The 14,569-nt window shown below is 51.1% G+C and overlaps 1 long non-coding RNA gene across 1 annotated transcript; it reads left to right on the top strand.

The window, feature by feature from the left end:
* The first annotated feature begins 7,752 nt into the window (after positions 1–7,752).
* On the top strand, positions 7,753–10,734 carry LOC146401140 (uncharacterized). Its single transcript, XR_014809533.1, has 2 exons — positions 7,753–9,360; positions 10,127–10,734. It is a non-coding gene; the product is annotated as an uncharacterized LOC146401140 (long non-coding RNA).
* The last annotated feature ends 3,835 nt before the right edge of the window (positions 10,735–14,569 follow it).

The raw sequence follows: 14,569 nt of genomic DNA, 5'->3' as shown, positions 1-14,569 counted from the left end.
CCTGTCAGGCCCCTCAGTGGGCCCTGCAGAGAGGCCGGCCCAGCACCCGGTAACAGCCAAGGGTACTAGCTGAGGGGCGGGCCTTCCAGCAGCACAGATGGGCCGCACACCCCACGTTTTAGGAGGGAGAGCGTGGCTGTTAACCTTCCAGTGCAGACACCCCAGGACGTGCAGGATGGGGGGCAGAGAACGTTCGAGGGGGTTTACAGATTAATCAGGACACAGAGCAGCGCCGTTCGTCAGATGCTGCGGTCCTGCCTTTCATGCCAACTTTTACAGAGCAGAGGCGCCTGGGGGCTGGGAACCGCTGCTGAGAGGGGGACATTGTGCCAGGATCCTGCCACGCCCACAGGGGGCACCTTCCTGGGCCTTGACTGGTGCCTGAAGCTCAGCTCCTTCAGCAGGACGGGACTGCTGGGTCTGGAGGTGGGGGATGTGGGGCCAGTACACACACTCACACACACTCACCTGCATGCACACTCGCCTGCACACACTCACCTGCGAGAACACACTCACCTGCGTGCATACACTCACCTGTGCACACTCATCTGTACACACACTCACCCGCACACACACTCACCAGCACACACTCACCTGTACACATACACACTCGCTAGCGCACTCACCTGCACACACACTCACTTGTACACACACACTGAGGCCATGAGAGGTTCACGGCTGGGTGTTGTGTAGAAATAATAGATTAATGTGAATTTGGCTTCGAAGGCAGACGCGGTGTCAGCTCTGACAAAGGGACCAGCGGGCCGCGTTCCTGGGGAAGAAGGGCCTCGAGGGGCGGAGCTTAGCGCGGCGGGCGGCCGTCGGGCAGCACTGAGCATGCGCGTGGTTACAGGCCCGGCGGCCTCAGCTCTGCCTGTTTTCTGAGCAGAACTTCAAGCTGCTGCATGACATGACCTGTGGGTGGAGGGGAAAGAAGCAAAGGCCCGCAGCCGCTCTCCCGACCGGCTTCCGTGGTGGGAGCTTTCTTCCCGCTTGGCTGGCAGTTGTCCCCTACTGACCCCTTTACCTGGAGCAGGAGGGAGCTGGCAGAGAGGCACCGTGCTGGAAAGGCGAGAAGCTGCCCGCCTGCCTGCCCCCGGCTCTGGGCAGCCTCCCAGCCTACCTCCTGCTACCCCCGCCCCCGTTCTGCTCCATCCTTCCTACCGCCTATACTGCCTGGTGTCTCCAGCGCCCCTCTCCCTTGGGCATCCCACGCCTGAGCTCAGGGCTCCCCCGTCCCCCCTCCCGCCCACCTCCATCCGAGGGCGTCAGCCCTGCTCCCCTCTCCCCAGACCTTTCCTCCTGTTTCCATAGGAATTTTCTGACCCAAAGGCTGCCTGCTGTCCCCGCCCCCTCCCCGGTTGCAGGCTGCCCCCAGGGAGGCCTACAAAGGGCCATTGGTTACATCAACGAAGATTTTGGAATACTGACTGTGTCTTTCTTTTTTTCTCTTTTCTTTTTCTTTTTTAGGGCTGCACCCATGGCATATGGAGGTTCCCAGGCTAGGGGTCGAATCGGATCTGTTGCCCCTGACCTACACCACAGCCACAGCAACACAGGATCCGGGCTGGGTCTGCCACCTACAGCATAGCTCATGGCAACCCACTGAGGGAAACCGGGGATTGAACCTGAAGCCTCAAGGTTCCTAGTGGGATTCATTGCCGCTGCGCCATGGCAGGAACTCCCTTTTTTCGCTTTTTAAACGTTTTGGTGAAGTATAGCTGATTTACAATGGTGCGATAATTTCTGCTGTACAACAAAGTGCTCCCATTATACAGGTGCACGCATTCATTCTTTTTCAGTGATTTAAATACAAGTTTATGAAGAAAATAACATTCATTTCTCACACAAAGCTTCAAAAATCTTACCAGTTACTTTCAATGAATTGAAATTCTTAAGAATACCAGTCTCTGGTCTCTCCAAAGCATTGTCTAAAAGAGAAAATACAGTAACTATTTCATCCAATTTTGCATTTATTGAAAGGTAAATTTTAGCAAAAGAAATGCTCTCGCTCCCTTATTTTTTAAACAGTTTTTATTAATGTGTAGTTGACTTACAATGTTGTGAAATTAATTTTACCTATTTTTATTTCATTTTTTTAAATTTTAATTTAAATTTTTGGCCATGCCTTGCAGCACGTGGAAGTTCCCAGGCCAGAGATCAAACTTGTGCCACATCAGGATCCTCAACCCACTGAGCCACCAGGGAACTCTCTCCCTTAATTCTCATTTTGAAACAAAAGATGAAAATTTTTTAAAAAAATTAAGTTTATGGTCCTCTTCTGATACCCTTAACATGGTTAAATTTCAAGCTGCTTTGTGGTATTTGTTGTTTGTCCAAACGAAACACAATATAAAATCACTTTAAAATGGTTTGTCAACAAATTGTGGGTTTTTTGTGTATGAACTTAAGGTTAAGTAGCACAAGCCGCTCACCGAGTGAGAAAAGGTAAAAATGCATCTTGCAAATTACGGCCGTCATGAAGATGACTTCGGAAATAGCTTACGTCATCCTTCGATGTTGTATTGATCTGAAATAAGATACTAAAATTAAGAGAACTTTCGGCTCACATCCTGTAATTTTGAAGGAGGTTCTCAGATTATACGGCACCTGAAAGGGGTGCATGGGCCAAAACCTCTGGGGAAAAGGCATCTCTTGCCCACGGGATTATTTCTCAGACTCACATGACGAGCCCCCTGGTCCCCTGCCCACTCCCAGGCTCATGAATTAGCGTCTCCAAGAGAGGCTGGCGCACCGCTGTTTTCATAAACACCCCAGATGGTTCTGGTGATGGGCCTGGTGTGGGAAACACCCCTCTTGTTAGAAAGCAGGTCCCAGAGGCAAAACCAAACAAAGCCATAAAAGCCTGGGTCAGTGGGCCAAGCGCACAGCTGGCAGAAGGTTAGATGTGAGTGGGGGGCCTCTGGAAGGTCTTAGAAAACCAGCGGGAAGGCGCTGGACGGTAGATCCAGGGCGGGGCCAGGATGGAGGCTGCAGGTGGTTGCAAAGCTGCACACCCAGTTATGTGTCTCTGAGCCGCCTCTTACCGGACAGCGGAGGGACAGTCCCTTGCCTCTGGTTCCTCATCTGTATGAGGATTGAAAACAAAAAAAAGGGCAGAGTTCCCATCGTGGCACAGCGGAAACGAATCTGACTAGGAACCATGAGGTTGCGGGTTCGATCCCTGGCCTCCCTCAGTAGGTTAAGGATACAGTGTTGCCGTGAGCTGTGGTGCAGGTTGCAGATAGGCTCAGATCTGGTGTTGCTGTGGCTGTGGCAAAGATCGGCGGCTACAGCTTCGATTAGACCCCTAGCCTGGGAACCTCTATATGCTGTGGGTGCAGCCCTAAAAAGACCGAAAAAAAAAAAAAAAAAAAAAAAAACCTCAACCTCTGAGGATTGTGAAATCGTCTGGTCAAAGCATTTGGCCCCAAAGCAGCTAAACCTAAGTGAGAGTCCAAAGAAACGGAAATGACTTTGAAGAGTGATTTTGACTCTGCCTTTGCCCTGCCTCGCGAAATTACTATTATGCTTTCTACACCGGTAACTTGTCTGTTGGCCTTTTCTCTTAGGGACGAATGGTTCATTCATCAACGCCAGCCCTCCGGGACCCCACGCCTTTCACTCAGCTGGCATCTTGGTCACGGAACTCTGTCTCCAAGCCTGGGAAATTCTTATTTTCTGGGGTGGTCTGTTTAGAGCATCTTGGTGGAGGGGCTAAACAGTGCTGGGTTTGGACGTAGTTCCTGCAGGGTTCTCCGGGCGAAGATGAATGTTCTAGAGGAAGGGATTGATCTGACCAACCTCCCCTGAGCAAGCCCAGAAACTGGACGGGGGTGAGGGGGCCGCTTCTGCTGACGTCTTTGATTCCCCCCCCCCCACAAAGCATTCTTTCACCCAACGTCTTTCAGAGATGGAGACGTAATTGCTAGCTAGGCTTACAAATCGGAGGTGCGGTCCCAAAGCCCGGAGAACAGCTCACTGGAAGCTCGCAGGCTGGTAATGAGATTAAAGGCTCAACATTCAGAAATCACACAGAATAAAATGCATATTCAAGAAGCCGGAGATGGGACCCATGCGACCAAAAATATGGTATGCAAATACGTGTGTCTCTATTAGTCAGGGAAGGGGTGGAGAACAGAAAGAAAGCAATTCCGTGGTCTTTCTGTTCCTTAAAGAAAAATATGGAGGGTTGGAACCTGCTCTCCGCCCCCCCCCCGCCACCGCAAGAAGATGCCACCTCTCCGGGTCCCTGGCTGCCTCTGCGGAGTATGGACCGGTGGCTCTGGGGAGGTACGTGGGAAAGCACCCCCCACCCAAGCCTGGCTCTGAAGATGCCAGTGAACCACACGCCAGGGAGAAAAGGAGGCAAAAGAATAGCATGATTATTTTCATCTTTATCCTCTTGGTTCCCGTGGTTACTCTTCATCCTTTGGGAGCGCTGCCCGTGTCTTCCTAGCTCCTCCTTTCAGACACAATGCTCGTTAACTGCTGAAGTCATTAGCATACTTCAGCGAAAATTCCTACAGCAAACGTTTACCATGTGGTGACCATTCTTGTCATCAGAAGGATGGAACTGGAAGTTGGGGGCGTTCGGGTTCATAAAGGAGCACGTCCATGGCTTCTCTCCTTGCAGCATTTTTCCCGCTAAGTGGACAGGCTAGCCGAATCCAGGATGAGACATGCATATGTGAGTTGTACAAAGAGAACAGGAGAGGTTTGCTATGATCTAATGGGCTGTTGAAATTTTATCAGAGAGGTTCAAAAGAGGGGCCTCTCAAAGTGTCTCTCTGTAAGTGAGCACATCACCATGGAGAAAGGTCCCTTAGCCTGGGGAGAAAGCTCGTTCAGAAATGAATGGTCTAGGAGTTTCCGTCGGGGCTCATCCGTAATGACATTGACTAGGATCCGTGTGGATGCCGGTTCGATCTCTGGCTCCGTGGGTTAAGGATCCAGCATTGCTGTGAGCTGTGGTGTAGGTCGTAGACAAGGCTCAGATCCAGCGTGGCTGTGGCTGTGGCGTTGGCCGGCAGCTGCAGCTCTGATTCAACCCCTAGCCTGGGAGCCTCCACATGCTGTGGGTGTGGCCCTAAAAAGACCAAAAACAAACAAACAAACAAACAAAAGAAAAGAAAAGAAAAGAATAGTCTGATGTCTGTGAAGAAAATACCCCAAGCCTTGCCTCCAGGGAGCTTTTTAGAAAAGGTCTGGACAGCGCAGCCACCCACGAAATACAGTCAGGGCTGCTCCCGCTCACAGGTGCTACGGATTTCTCCTACTTTGAAATTAAACCGTGGTGGCATTAAAAATTGATAGATGAACTTATCAGAGGTACCAGATGATCAACTTCTAGAATGTCCTTTTTCCTCTCTCCCCGTCCTCAAGATTGATAACTCCTGATGTTGTGGGCTGACTAAATCCAAATTAAAAAAACTCAAACAAAAACCCTAACTAGCTGGTTACGTCCCAAGATCCAGAGGGATGCTTTATCTTTCCTAAGGAAGCCCCGCGTGTCCAGAAGAAGCCTGATCCCATGGAGGCGCCTCTCCCTCGGCGGACAACCTGGCATCAAAAATCTGCTGAATGCGGCGTTCGTTCCCTTCGTGGCGCGGTGGTTAACGAACCCGACTGGGATCCGTGAGGATTCGGGTTCGATCCGTCAGTGGGTTAAGGACCTGGCGTTGCCATGAGCTGTGATGTAGGTCGCAGAGGTGGCTCAGATCCTGCGTGGCTGTGGCTGTGGTGGAGGCCAGTGGCTGCAACTCTGATTCAACCCCTGGCCTGGCAACCTCCATATGCCGTGGGTGCGGCCCTGAAAAGCACAAAAATAAATAATAAATAAAATACAAATAAAAATCTATTGAATGAGCGGTGGAAACGGATGGACCTGTGATGAAGAGGGACTTTTACAGGGAGAGAGAGATCGTGTTGGGTAAATATTTTTAAAAAATTGAAGAGGAGGAGTGAAAAAAATAACACATGTAAAAAAATCACTGGTTAACCGGGTAAAGAGTCATAGCTTTTGCACCTGGATTTATAATCATGAATTGAAAAAGAAATAAAAAAGCCAAACCAAAAAACGATTCTCTTGAGATCACCAGCCAGGTCCTGGAGGCTTTTAGGAGTTTCATTTCCTTAGGAAGCGGGCTCATTCTTACCACGTTGTCATAGAAACGGTTTTTTTTAAAATGTTTTCCGGCCATTTTGCTGTTCCATGGAAGAACCTAGAGACCCACCAAGTTACTGGTTCAGAAGAGACAGAAAAGTCCCTTCCTGCTCCCTCGACCAACGCATTCGGATCAGTTCTTTGACTTGAGCGTTCCTGGAAGTGCCTTTTGTTTGAAAACCCTGAGCTGGTCCTCCCAGCCGGGAGCCAAGGCGAGGAAAAGCTCAGCTATTAGGGAGCAAGCCTTGCAGGCAGCAGGAGGTGGCCGATGCCAAGCTTCCTGTATGGCGAAGCATCTAATGGGATGTGTGTAAATATTTTTTACTCGCCTTATTAAAATGCTTTCGATTCTCTATGTGTATGGAACAGTTAGTTACACGGTCTCTAAACAACTAACGGAGGCGTACCCGTTTGCCTCTGAACCTGTGACTTCAGCAGAGTTTCCCCAGCCATCCTTTGCTGGTTTCCTAATCCCCCTGGGGTGGAAGGAGCCATCAGAGTGACAGAAAAGGAAGGAGTCTGCTTCCGCCCGGTGTCTGCCCCGTGTCCTTCGCTGTCAGTTTCTTTCTTTCATGCATTGTTTTGGAAGTCACGTCAAGCCCTTTTGGGAATGGAGCAGTTATACTCAGGAATTGAACCGCCTGTGCGTTTCTGTTCTAGGAAGGGCTGCGTTTCTTCTCACATGGGACTAAAATTGTGGGGATTAATGGGAAAACGATCTCAATTCCATTTTCTCTCCACGTGAAAGGTACCTACATGTCAAAGCCTGTTTCCCCGAAAGCGGCCAAAAGCAGCAAAATTAATCAGCAAGAGCTGTCATCACCGGAGACTAGACAGTGTCTAACTCCAGGAGGGCGCGGTTCTGGGTGTGAGGTTTGTGGAAATCACCTTGGCCCTTTGCCCTGAGCGGGCCCTTCCGTGTGGCCGCTGGCCACCACTGCAGGTAGACCAGTTCTCTCCAGGAGGAGGCGTTTAGCAGAACCATCCTGGAGGGGCTCTGTCGGTTCCGAGGGGGCAGCTACTTTGGGGGGGGGTACTGTCTTTCAAATGCAGCCCCCCTGCAGACCAAGAAAGCAGTCTCGCCTACTGTTGGACCGGGATCTGCTGACGGTGGATTTGGAGGCATCAAGAGTATAATCAGAATCAAAGGAGATGCCAGGCTGCCGAACTTTCAGTAGGTCATTAACCAGACGCGAAGCCTGGCAGAGCCGTCTGCAATGGCTTAGCTTCCCCACTGCAGCTCAGCCCCGAGCTGGTCCTCAGATTAGCACCGGTTTTCTAGCATCTGTGTATTTGGGGAGGTGGTGGGGGGAGGTGTCTGCTGTGCTCTCCACACACACACTCACGCCTCATGCTGACGGTCCATAGAAGCAACGTAAACAATTTCAAGGAAGGAGGACGCCCACGTGCCACGTGTCCTGAGCGCCTCCTCAATCCCGGACCCCATCAGATGTTTTCAGAAAGCAGAGCTCTCTGTGTCTCTTTAAATATGTATTTGCTTTTTTCCCCCCCCAGTCTTATGACTTCTGCTCTGGGCCAGCTGAGGCCAGGTTGTCTTGAATGTTTGCGTTAAGGCGCCCTCAGGAAAAGAAACTTCCATTAGTTTCCTGCCTGGGTGAGTGTCAGAACAATTCATCATAACAACAAATACAAATGTACCCACGTCTGTAAAAGTCAACTCCATGGACCAGACGTGGCATTGGCTCCGTCGCCCTGGGCTTTTCTCTGGTTTCAGTTCACTGAATGCTTTGTTCCCAGACAGAACTTCAGCCGCCTGGGTGAGGTGCTCGGAGTCTGCACACAACCGGAGAGCAGACCTTGGACAATTAGCTCAAATCTGCGGGATGTGCAGGCAACGGACGAAGTCCTCTGGCACCACTTGGAAGCCAATATCTGGGCCAACCGGAGAGAAGAGACGAGAATCAGAGGCTTTATTTGCAAAACCGTGCTGGCACCGTGTGCACATCTGGGAGTGAAAATAGAAATAGTCGCAAAAGCCCAAAGGAAATGAGAATGCGATGCTTTTTGCTTCAGGGAGGACGGTCACCTGGGACTCTTGGGCAAGACACCTGCAAGCACTATCTTGATGTACCTTGTCCCCCATTTCCTCAGATGGAGAAAACCCAGAATTGTGTCAAGAAGGCAAAGAGAGGGAGCTGTGGCTCAGCGGTAACAAATCCGACTTGTATCCATGAGGACGCGGGTTCGATCCCTGGTCTCGCTCAGCGGGTTTAGGATCCGTCATTGCCGTGAGCTGCCGTGTAGTCCAAGGACATGGCTCAGATCTGGCGTGGCTGTGGCTGTGGTGTAGGGCGGCAGCTGCAGCTCTGATTCGACCCCTAGCCCCGGAACTTCCATGTGCTGGAGGTGCGGCCTTAAAAAGAGAAAAAGACGAAGAAGGTGGCAGCGAGAAATCCTCCCTAGAAGGACGCTCCTGAGGTTCTGAAAGCAAGGCCGCAGCAGGGCCGGAAAGAGCTGATGCCTTGGAAAAGGGCAAAGGAAGAGCCTGGCACTGGGATGTGTGGGGGGAGCGTGGCGGGATGCTCGGGGAGGTGGGTGGGGAGGAAGGAGGGAGTGGGGCGCTGCCCCGTGGGAACCAAGACACACCTGCAGACCATGATTTGCAGGTGGTGAGGGCTGCTCAGTGCTCACTGGCCCGGAGACTCGCAGACACGTGCCTGCCCTCTGCCCACACGGCCACCTCTCCAGACACCCGCTGAGCCCCGGAACTGCCTCATAGTTCCTTTATTTATTTATTTATTTTTTCTTTTTGGTGCTACATGTGCTACACTCATGGCACAGAGAAGTTCCTAGGCCAGCGATAAAACTTGCACCACGGTAGTGGCCTGAGCTGCAGCAGTGACAATACCAGGTCCTTCACCTGCTGCGTCACCAGGGAACTCCATATTTCCTCTCTTGAATGACCCAAATCATGAAATTTCCCCCGAGAGTGGGTCCTCGCTTCTCAGCAAAGCAGCTGGGGACAAATCGAGCTCCTGTAGGTGGGGGGGCCTGAGTGGCCAAATACCAGCTCGCGTTATAGAGTTCTGCTCATTTTAATCAAATTTATGGAAACCGAATCCATCCCTACCTTTTCAGGAACATCTACCCCATAAAGTGAGGGGCAGTAGAATTCGGCCTCGGTCTCAACCAGGAGCTCTTGCTCACCTCGTGCCAAGTGGGCGGCCGGCGAGGTGAGTGGACAGAGCCCGCACTAGAGGGTCTCGGCCACCCGTGTGAGCAGGCTTCAGGGGGGCGAAGGGCAGTAGCTGCAAAGCCCCAGGAGAGAGACCCCCAAGAGGGCTGGACCGAGGCGGGGGTGGAGGATGGGGCTTGGGGCTGGGGGATGGGATGACGGCAGCTGTCCCAGGGGCCACGCGATGGTTCTGGAGTTGAACTCTGAGCCGGAAAGCCGTTGGAGGTAAACCACTTCAACCCACAGTTAGTAACTGAGTGTGGATCCAGGGCCTGCATGCCTGGGTCCCAGCTTTCCTGCTTTTTCTTCTCTTCTGCTCTAGTTCCCTAGGCCTCCAATTGTAATTTATGCATTTATATTGTACATATATATATATATATTTGTCAGATCAGCTTGAGTTTTTGGTGGAATCAGCTATGTCCTTCTATCTATCTAAGTACACAGTAAAGTTCTTAAAAGTATTGCTTGTTTGGGGGCTACCGTTGCTGGTTAATAGGAGCAGCTATGTCAGCCCAGAACAGGTAGGAGCAAAATTCAGGCATGGAGATTTTATCTCGATTCGGAATATAAGGAATGGAGAGCCTCACAGTAGCCACGATCCCTCATTTAATCTATAACCAGAGGGGCCTGAAGTTTGTCCTGATGGAATTGTTCTTCTAGAAACACCATAGTCCGGCTCCATGTCTCACACGGCAGCGGTGATGCCTAAATATTTCAATTTTGATCTTTCAGCTTTCCTTATTTTTCCCCGGTCGTTTTCACAGACTTGCTCACTGACTCTGCTCATGGCAGCTTACGGAAGCAGCTTGAGGCGTTCTCGTCGTGCGTGGTGCAGTGGAAACGAATCTGACTAGGAACCACGAGGCTGCGGGTTTGATCCCTGGCTTTAGCTCAGTGGGTTTAGGATCTGGTGTTGCCATGAGCCATGGTGTAGGTCGAAGACGAGACTCGGATCCCAAGCTGCCGTGGCTGTATCTTCGATTAGACCCCTAGCCTAGGAGCCTCTGTATGCCTCAGGTGCAGCCCTAAAAAGCAAAAAAAAAAAAAAAAAAAAGAAGCAGCAGCAGCAGCAGCTTGAGTGAAACTTTCTGTGAGCTAACAATGCAGAAATAATGCTTAACTTCAAGCCAAAAAATCATGTTAAATCAAAATAGTTGTGCATTTGAACCACTGGGACCTTGGAGGGGTGTGTGGAAGAGGTGGTTGCATTTGTCCGTGGGCTGTTTGCCCAATGACCACACACAGGTTATATATGTATTTTAAGACCAGGTAATGAATGCCAATGACTGAAAAGGGTAAAACTCCAGAAGCCCTTCCCAATGGGATTATTTAATGCTGTGAAGATGCTGATGCTCTCCAGCCGTTTGGGGCTTTCATGGTTGTGTTTTGTTTTTTTTCAATGTCACGTTAAAAATGTCGTCGTAAGTCTACGCAGACGCGTTCGGGGAAAGTCTGCTACTCAGGCCTTGAGCAGCCAAATCCCATCCTCAGAAAAGGGGCATTGTGGAACGGCACTCAGGTTGGCAAGAACCGCGGAGACGAGGTCATCAGGAACGGGGCTGGGATTCCGTGGGGGTAACAGGGAGGGGGGCAGATGTGAAGGAAAAGACAGAGTCAGAGAATTCCTGCCCGAGCGGGTCGCGGCGCTTTGGTGGCTCGACCCTACTTTACAGTCTGGAGACAGATGCAATGAACGTGGTAGGGGCTGCACAGCCCGCCCAGCATCTGCGGTGATACAGGAGCAGCCACCGTGTGGACAGGGCAAGCGGGAACCTGCTTAGATCAACCTCGGACTTGCCTTCGAAGGACTGCGGCAGTGATGCTTGCCGAAGGCATGACATCTGGAAAATGTCAAAAGCGCAGAGAGGAAACATTAGCCTGGCTGGGATCCTGTGTCTGAAAAATGGTCACCACGAACCCCTTGGAAGATGGTTTGCTCCCCGGGGTCTGGGTCTCTGGGAAAATCTGGACGATAAGATTGGGGCACCCTCCCTGGTGTCCACTGTTGGAAGTCGAGGGGTGGCGTCTTTGTGGTGGAAGGACAGTGGCCGATCGTTGGCTCCGTCCCTCCTTTCCTTACTCAATTCATTCAGCAGATACTTAGAGACTCTTTGTGCCCCGTGCCAGGCACAGTGGCAGGCGGTGGGTTCACACATATGAAGGAGCAGGTGCAGCCCCAAGCCTCATGGAGATGCAGTTCTAGCCAGGAAAACACCATCAGCCCGTCGTTGCCGTCAGGAACCGATGCAGACACCAGGGATGGTCCCGCTGTGTCTGCTGACACCATCTAGCCCCGCTTCGTCCGGTTGAGGCTGGAATCAGCCGTGCTACTCAGAGTGGCCAGCAGAAAATGCACTCAGGGACCTCCTGGGAACTCGGCAGATATGCAGATTCTCAAGCCCCACCCAGACCTCCTGAATCCAGATCTGCTTTTTCACAGGCTCCCAGGGGAGTCACAGGCCCATGAGGGCTTGAGATGCACTGGCCTAAAAGATCTGAGAATCAGCCGAAGGGAGGGGGCGGAGGGCGCAGGCCTGTCCGTCTGTGAGCCTGACGTCCACCACCGGCATGGGAGATGCCAGGAGCACGAAGGGAGGTGGGTGTGACTGGACCACAGCCGGGGCCCGGGTTCAGGTGCACTTCAGCCCCTCTTGGACCCCAGTTTCCTGGCCTGCAGGGGCAGCTATCCTGCCCTCCTTGTCCCTAAGGGCTGTGGTGAGGCTCAGACCAGTCAAGGGGTCTAGAATGTTCTGGGCCCTGAGGCCCCCCTACGACTATTCATTTGCAGAGAAAGAGGAAGAGTTATGTTTGCAGGATGCTCGCTGAACCAGCTTCCTTGTCCAGAACCACCCAAGAGGTGGTTTCTCAATGCAAATCATGGTGCTTCTGCAACGAGTTAACGGACTCATGCAAGCACAGGCAGTCATGGAAAAAACTTTTTTTTTTTTTTTTGGATGAACAGCTTAAATTATTTGTGTCAATTAGCGTTTTCATAGATTATCCTGGGTTGTACTGATAATTCACTTTCAGGCATGAGTACGTTCAAGACCATAATAAGCCCAGGCAGATACTGCAAGTGCTGTAACCACCTGCTCCTGTGCTGCTCACCTGTTTCCTGCTCAGGAACCATTTAGGCATGAATTGGGCAAAAAATAGCTCCCGGCGGGTGGGGCGGGGAGACTCTTTAGCCCCAACTTTGCGTATGGTGGAGATAGAGTGGGGGGAGGGTTACAAAGTGTTGAGCCTGTGGGGTCAGGGCTGCGCTGGACCTGCTCCAGCCTAATCTCACCTCCTGCCTTGAGCCTCCAGCTGCCTACTGTGTGGTCCGATGCAGCAGGGGTGGGACACAGAGGGTGACCTAGAGTGACAACCAACCTTTGCCCCTTACTCTTCTGGACCGTAAGGGTTAGCAAGAAATCACAGAGCTTAACGTCACCGAAGCCAAAACAAACAACCACAGAAGAAAAATAAACATCCCGTCAAAAGCCAGGGCCCTGCATTTCATGAAGTCTTTGATTCCCATTTTTTATTCTTAAGAATCAGATGGATGTGTCTGGTTTCCCAGGTGCTGGCCACACCCAGGCCGCCTCCTAGACACACCTGTGTAACCGGAGCCAGGCTTGGGAGATGGGCAGGTGACCCCAAGCGCTCCTCTTTGTTCCCAGCAACAACAGGTATTATGTGGCCTCGGGCACGGAGCTGCCTGATCAGCTTGATTTACAACCCGAAACCACCCCACCTCCTCCCGGTCTGTTCCTGAGGTTTACATAACACAGGTCCTGGGGTAGGACCTGTTCTCGCTGCCCAGAGTCAAGACTGGGGACATTCTGGCTCTGTACCTCCAGGTTCTCCAGGCGCCTAGATATCCCTTTAAAAAATTCTACAAGTTGGAGTTCCTGTTGCGGCTCAGCAGGTTGAGAACCTGACTGGTACCCATGAAGATGCAGGTTCTATCCCTGGCCTTGCTCAGTGGGTTAAGGGTCTGGTGTTGCTGTGAGCTGTGGCATCGGTCACAGATGCAGCTCAGATCCTGAGTTGCTGTGGCTGTGCCATAGGTCGGCAGCCATAGCTCCGGTTCGACCCCTAGCCTGGAAACTTCCATATGCCACAGCCATTAAAAAAAAAAATTCCACAAGTAATATGTGCATTCATGCAATTCAGAAATGTCTATAAGAACTACCGATAAGGCAAAAGTCCCTGTGGACACTCTTGCACCTTGACTTTGTTCTCACCACCTCAAAGGCATCCTTAGGGATTTGGCAGGCCTCTTTCCTAATTTAGCATTTTTTTTTTTTTCTTTTCATGTCTATCTGTATCCCTATGCTGAACCCAGCAGTCATTTTCATGGACAGTTTTTCCACTGACATTTTATCTTATTTTATTTTATTTTAGTCTTTTTTGTCTTTTTAGGGCCGCACCCGTGGCATATGAAGGTTCCCAGGCTAGGGGTCCAATTGGAGCTTAGCCGCCAGCCTACGCCACAGCCACAGCAATTTGGGATCCGAACCGCATCTGCGATCTACACCACAGCTCACAGCAATGCCGGATCCTTAACCCATTGAGCGAGGCCAGGGATCAAACCCACAACCTCATGGCTCCTAGTCGGATTCGTTTCTGCTGCACCACGATGGGAGCTCCATGGATAATTTTTCTTAATAGATTTTTTAAGTCTTTATCAGGGAGTTCCTGTTGTGACTCAGCAGTAATGAACCCAACTAGGATCCATGAGCATGTGGGTTCGATCCCTGGCCTTGCTCAGTGAGTTAAGGATTCCTCGCTGCTGTGAGCTGTGGTGTAGGTCAAAGATGCAGCCTGGATCCTGCATCACTGTGGCTGTGGCTGGCAGCTGCAGCTCTGATTCGACCCCTAGCCTGGGAACTTCCACATGCTGCAGGTACAGCCCTAAAAAGCAAAAAAAAAAAAAAAAAAAAAAAAAAAAAGTAAAAAGTCTATATCAATGCAAAGGATTAAAAAGTGGCAGGTCATTGCATTTCACTCTGAATTTCTGTAATGATTAGTGACTTCTGAGTTGTTATTTTTAACTCTCTAGTTTCAGGTGTCTTTAAACAAACAAACATCCTGATAGGAAAATGCTTCCTTCTCTTCAGTGACCAGAAGCGCCGGGTGCAACTGAAGGGCAGCCTCACAAAGTCAGGTCTCCTGGGCAACAGGGAACGAAGCCCGGATTGTTCCTAGAAAAGACTGTA

Source organism: Sus scrofa, chromosome 7 (assembly GCF_054392235.1).
Source record: "Sus scrofa isolate SSC_HxYL_T2T_F1_AM1 chromosome 7, Sscrofa_HxYL_maternal_Yorkshire_Landrace_v2.0, whole genome shotgun sequence".
Taxonomy (NCBI): domain Eukaryota; kingdom Metazoa; phylum Chordata; class Mammalia; order Artiodactyla; family Suidae; genus Sus; species Sus scrofa.
Note: the sequence above shows the minus strand (reverse complement) of the source record. Positions and strands in the feature narration are given on the sequence as shown.